The following is a 6,000-nucleotide window of genomic DNA, read 5'->3' on the forward strand; positions in this document are numbered from 1 at the left end:
GATCCGAAGTTTCACCCGAATGACTACTACATAATGGAATTGAAGGCATTGTGTTCAAGGGTTCCCCATGAACATTACCAAACGTTAAAATCCACTACCTGCTCTGCACTGTTATGAATGGCAGCCATTATCTTCCGGATTATGTCCAGATTGTCACATGATCACATAATATACTGTATTGCATAAGAAATGTCAGAATCATCCTCAAAAGGGTCTAAGCCTATAAACTATCTTCAGTTCCCAATCACTTGACAAACAAACAAGATGTCGGAATGAAGAGTTTCCACGAAATCAACCATTTATTACTGAGTCAGATTTAGATTTACGGAAACTGTGTTTTAGAAGCGCCTAAAGAATGGTGTGTAGAAACAAAGAAAGGTCCACCGTTTTAATTCTAGACTTTTGTGCAGCAATGTGTTGTATGGATATATTCCATTGATTTGATTTGCTTGAAATGTTTTTGTAAAATGACGGCAGGTATTATGTTAACGTTACGGATGTATATCCAAATGGACATGAACAATTTAGCCTTATAGCAGCTGTAGACAGATGATAGCAGATGACACTTATATGACCTTCCCAAATGTAAAACTTGGTTTCAGGTTTTCTTTAAGATACAGATCGTGACCCAAGAAACATTGTAATTTATATACAATGTAATTTATCTATACAGTCAAGTAACCTAATTTCGTGGAAAAATATTATTCGTGGATTTCCGGAAAGGATTAATAAATTACATGAGCGACCTTGCGCGACCTCCGCATTAGTTTGTTTTGATAAACATGGGTTTTCTGTACAATATCAGCTAGTAGAATGAATCCAGTAGTTTCAAGGAAGGTAAAATGTATTAATGTATACTTTGACAAATACAAAATGGCGGATTTCACTTATTACCAAACGTAATCTCCTTATAATCTCAAGCTGTTATCGGAATTCCAAGTGCCGTCTGCTCAAATGTAGTCCAACGAATGAAGTCACGTGATCAACTAGCGGATTCGTGTCAGCAGAAAATTTTTATGGAACACAAAGTAGACCATATTCTTATGTTGTTTCATTGACTTTTAGCAATAAATCACGCTACGTATCGTATTATGTCAGTCACTATTTTTTTTTAAATCGTGGTTCTTTGAAGGAATTGTCACTAGTTATAATGAATTGATATAAAAGATAAATACTAAGAGAAGTTAATTATACCACCCGGTATCCATACAACGTGTTTTTCCAGACTTATTTATAGATCAAACATTTTACACGAAAATAGGTGACGCATTCTGCCGCCGTTGCCGAGATGGTTGCTCATGAAATATGGGTCAAAGTGAAGGATTCATAAAGAAAATCGAAATAAACCAATTTTAATTATTTTGTAGAAAAACTGAGGAAACATCTAAGACATAAAAAAAAATTCGTTTTTGGATCCTTATATCCACGAAAATAGGTTACACCACTGTAGTGGGTTTATTTTTTTAAAAATTCCACATGAAAAGACTTGGATTACAAATTCTGTTCCGTTTGTTTTTTAATTTAAAAAAGTATCATGTATATGAAATCAAATATATCTCTCGAAAATGAAAAACGAAAGCATTCTGTTTATGCACACATGCTGAAATATGCTCATAATGACTATATGTTGAGACAACCGCGATCCATCTAGAGCATTATTGTGCTGGTGAGATGTCATTGTGCCAAGACAAGAGTTAATTGAACCCATGGAGCAGAACATTTTCACAATGTCATGTTCTTACGAACTTCCGAAGCTTGTCATTGTGAAGATGGGAGCAGAAGAGTTAGAAGTGACATGAGCCTATATTGCAAACAACATTTCTATCAGATGGCAGCCAAGCTATATTACAAAATAATGCAGTTGATTATTATATGCGACATTGTGTATTTTGCTCAATCAGCTCAAGGTTGTCAAAAAACAGTTATTATAAAATACACAAGAATAAAACACTGTACTTAACCTTAGTATATATATTGAATATGCAGATATCTAGTTAATACGTTTAAGTGATAAGTTATGTCCCGAGAGGAAACTTATACAATTTACGAAGGCATATCATACAATATTGATTAATAATTTTAGTAATAATAATAATGGGTGTCGTAATGTATACTATCAGTCAAATGAACTGGAACATCTAATGTACTTAACATCTATTCCCTAAATGTTCTACCTGGTAAATCATTCATTAACAACCCATTTGTACCAAGTACTGTTCAACCAAGTGATACAAGTGAATGTGGTATATCAATTTTAATTTCATTACACAGAATTTTTCACACATTCGTTGAAATAAATCTGCGCATTTCGAAAGTAAAATAAATTTCAAATTTCTCAGCAAATAATGTAGTTATTCGTTGATGAAAACAAATCTCGATGGGTATATTTTGTGATACATTAGCCACCTTTCTTGTACCATGGAATGCAGCGATGTGATTGTACAGCAGCGAATACAGTAAATCAGAACCGATAGAGACTCTGAATATGTTGGCGTATTGTAACTTCTGTGGCTATTGCAGTCAAGGTATTAGTCGACGTTCATAATAACATTGTTAAAAAAAAATTGCAGGAATTTTTCATTTTAGATTTTCCAAATATGGCAATTTTTGGGGAATGTTGCAATTTTAAAACCATGTAAAAGTTTTTGTTTAATTCAAAATGTAAAGTCTCCATGATTTAAGTTTTCCTAGAAGTTTCCATTGCATGAGAAAATAGATCCGAAGTTTCAACCACATTGAATTGACAACAGCATAATATTTTGACATTGTGTTCCTAAACATAACCGGTGCAATTGTGGCTTAAGAGAAGGGGGTCTCTCATTGTTCAAGTACTGAAATCTTTTTTAATAGTAACTTTCTCGGAAGTTGTCCGTTTTAATTTTTTTTCACCATGACGCCTTTTCAAAATATCCACGTGAATCTGTGCACACTGCCATTTCAATTAATTTAACAATATTATTTTACACATGTGGTGGGTACGATTTGTTTAGTCGCCTTTTCTAATCATATTTCTCAAATGGATTAAATAGGACTCTTTTAAGGAGGGTTCTTTGAAATAGCGAACCCTGGTCTAAATATTACTGTATGGATAACATATTTGAGTAGAAAATATATATTCTATCTTGTAGTATGAAAGTAGTGCTTTGCGAAATTTTAAACACTTGTATAAAACATTCACGAGATCTAATTTATTGCAGTGAAAGATACAAATAGTTGTTAAGTATGGCTCCACTTCACATCAATGAAAGCGAAATAATAAGGTTTTACTTACGATTGTTTAATATTTTCCACTGTCTGGAGTTCCTCCAGAAATTGTCCAATATAATAGAAAGCAAACTGGTAAATGATGACGGTGATAGGTTGTCGTGGTGTTGTCGAGGATTGACTTATGACAATAATACCACGCAGAAGTAACCTACCCTTTATACTCTTAATAACAATAATTACCCTGGTTTGGTCTTCAGAGACAACACGCTTACAATTTAATCAGTTGCAGTTATTCCCTATATCATAAGCCATATGTTTGGTCATGAATTATGTGTGAAGATGTCGCCAGACTTAATAGATATGAAATGAAAAGTGTACAATAGAGGGGGTTTTATCAGATTGGTAACAACTATTGTATCCATCTGAACATATACAAAATGGAAGGCACGTTTTTACCTTCTTTCTTGCTCATTGACAAACAGCATTCAATTTCCGAAAGTTTCGAAATAATGACACCATAATCAGTATTGTTGACAACCAGCTCTTTTGATTGCTGAACAAATTTACAACCACCTTGTCCAATTACAATAAATTGATGTTTACGAGGTATTTGACCTTGCCTTTCTCTTTCAGGTGCTTTCTGTGAGTCAGAGTCTGACTTACTTACCGTTTCAATATTAATCATGTATTATATCTCTTTGAAAATCAATCGATATTATCGCCCATGTAATGTGTCTAAGAGTATTTTCAGAAATAGTTGGAACATGGAATCCATCTTTGATTTTGACCCTTAAAATTCCAAACTAAATTTCAATAGAAGAGTTTTTATTAATCCCGACCCTCAAATAAGATACCTGTGATAATTTAACCTCAAACTGAAGGAACTCGGTAAGATTTTCAAAATAAAGAACCTGTATTAAGTTGGGAGTTCATTACTGAATTATTTTCTGCAATATCAAACAGATTTGTGGCTAGGGGCCTATTTCATTAGATCGAAGGCATTAGATAACTCGATTCTTGCCAAAACCTCAAGTTAGTTGATCCCCAATTTGGATATCCTGTAGCACAAAACACATTGTTAAATATAAAGTATAACTATTTCAAGAGCAGAGACAGCCATGCGTCGAATTTCAGGTCAATTCGATGTTACTTTCCGTGGTTTCTAAGTAGCATTCTGTAATAGAGTACTCCTTTTTTTCAAATTTATGAAAGCTGTATACCAAACAGAAAGAAATGTGTCCCTGGACTTAACTAAAAGTTTTAACGCCAAAATTATTTATAATGTTATACGTACACCTCGTAAAGTTCGTTATGCTTTTGAATGCATTAATTTTTGTTAGTAACAAGTAATTTAATGTGAAATCCAGTGAAAATTCAAATATCTTTAACGCCCAGGGGGAGTCGTCTTGAGAGTGATTTTTCTGTAGAACAGTATAATAAATGTCATTCTACTACCATTTCCTGGCGATATTTTCATTATATATACCAAATCTTCAGAGACTTGGTGCCTGTTATTTGATGTACTATTATGCATAGTCGATGGTCAGTATTTTGATTTAATCATTTTAGGCCGAGAAAAAATCTACTTCAACTTTACTGATGGGGTTAATTTGTTTCGAATTTGCTGTGTTTTTGCCTCCCCCGTATTCGGATTGTTTGTTAGTATATCAATAAGAATCATCTTGGATTTCAAACTGGTAGTAACAGTGGCAAACTTAGAGGGGATTGGACCCCTCTCACATGATAAGGAAAAACACACATTTGGACAGAATGTTTCCTCTGACACAAGTAAAATCACCGAGACTCGGGATTTTCCTACCATACCAGACCTTAAAATTTAGAAAGATCAAGGTCAACGGCAACACGTTCGGATAAAGCACAATGATATAATACAATAAATAAGTCTAATTCTTGAGAAAGATAATCTTGAAAACATGTTGTTGGTTTGTAGCCTACGTCATAAATAAAAAGAATTGCATTTTAATCATCAAGGGATTTAATAGTTAACCGTTTTCCTTTACCCACATTCATGTGAAGATTCGGTAGTTGTGTTCCTGTTATATTGAATTATATGAAATGCTATAACCCAAGGACATAATCCAATAAATCGGATATGATCTGAAAATTATACTTGATTCTAATTATATGTCTCATAGACTAGAGAAAACACAACCTTTCAATTATTCCACTTACTTTGTCTTCAAAAATTCAATATCAAAAGATTCATGTTCAAATCTGCAATTTATTTTCTTAAGATACATCAAACAAGTCCATCATCTAATTGTAGATATATGTATATGCGTTCAATGTAATCAGTGAATGGCTGCATTTTTTCTGAAAACTATAGGGATGTTAGGTTTGGATGTTTGTCTTGGGGTTTCAAAGTTCCACCCTGCAACTATATTTTGTTTCCACGAAGCCACGAATTTTCTTTCTCCTTCGCGAATTTAATGACATTATAATATAAGATATATTTCAGCAAACTTGAGAAACGAGTAAACACTGTTGACAGCCTTGCAACAAAATAGAATTTCTTCAATGAGTATTATACTTTTCTGCCCATTTCAGATTGTGGCAATTTTATAAGAAAATAAAAACGTTTCTTCCAAATTCATCTATGGTTATACTGTATTTGTTATACATTGGAGGGGCCGGCTTGGATCGCCCGTCTTCAGTTGTTCAATCTGGAACAGACCAGTAGGACGTAAAATCCATTTTATTTTATTTGTTCTTTAGGCAACATTATTTCATAATGGAAAGTGGTATCAGGTGTGTCTAGAAGAGTAAGCATGC

This window comes from Lottia gigantea (genome assembly GCF_000327385.1).
Source record: "Lottia gigantea unplaced genomic scaffold LOTGIsca_4, whole genome shotgun sequence".
NCBI classification, from domain to species: Eukaryota; Metazoa; Mollusca; class Gastropoda; family Lottiidae; genus Lottia; species Lottia gigantea.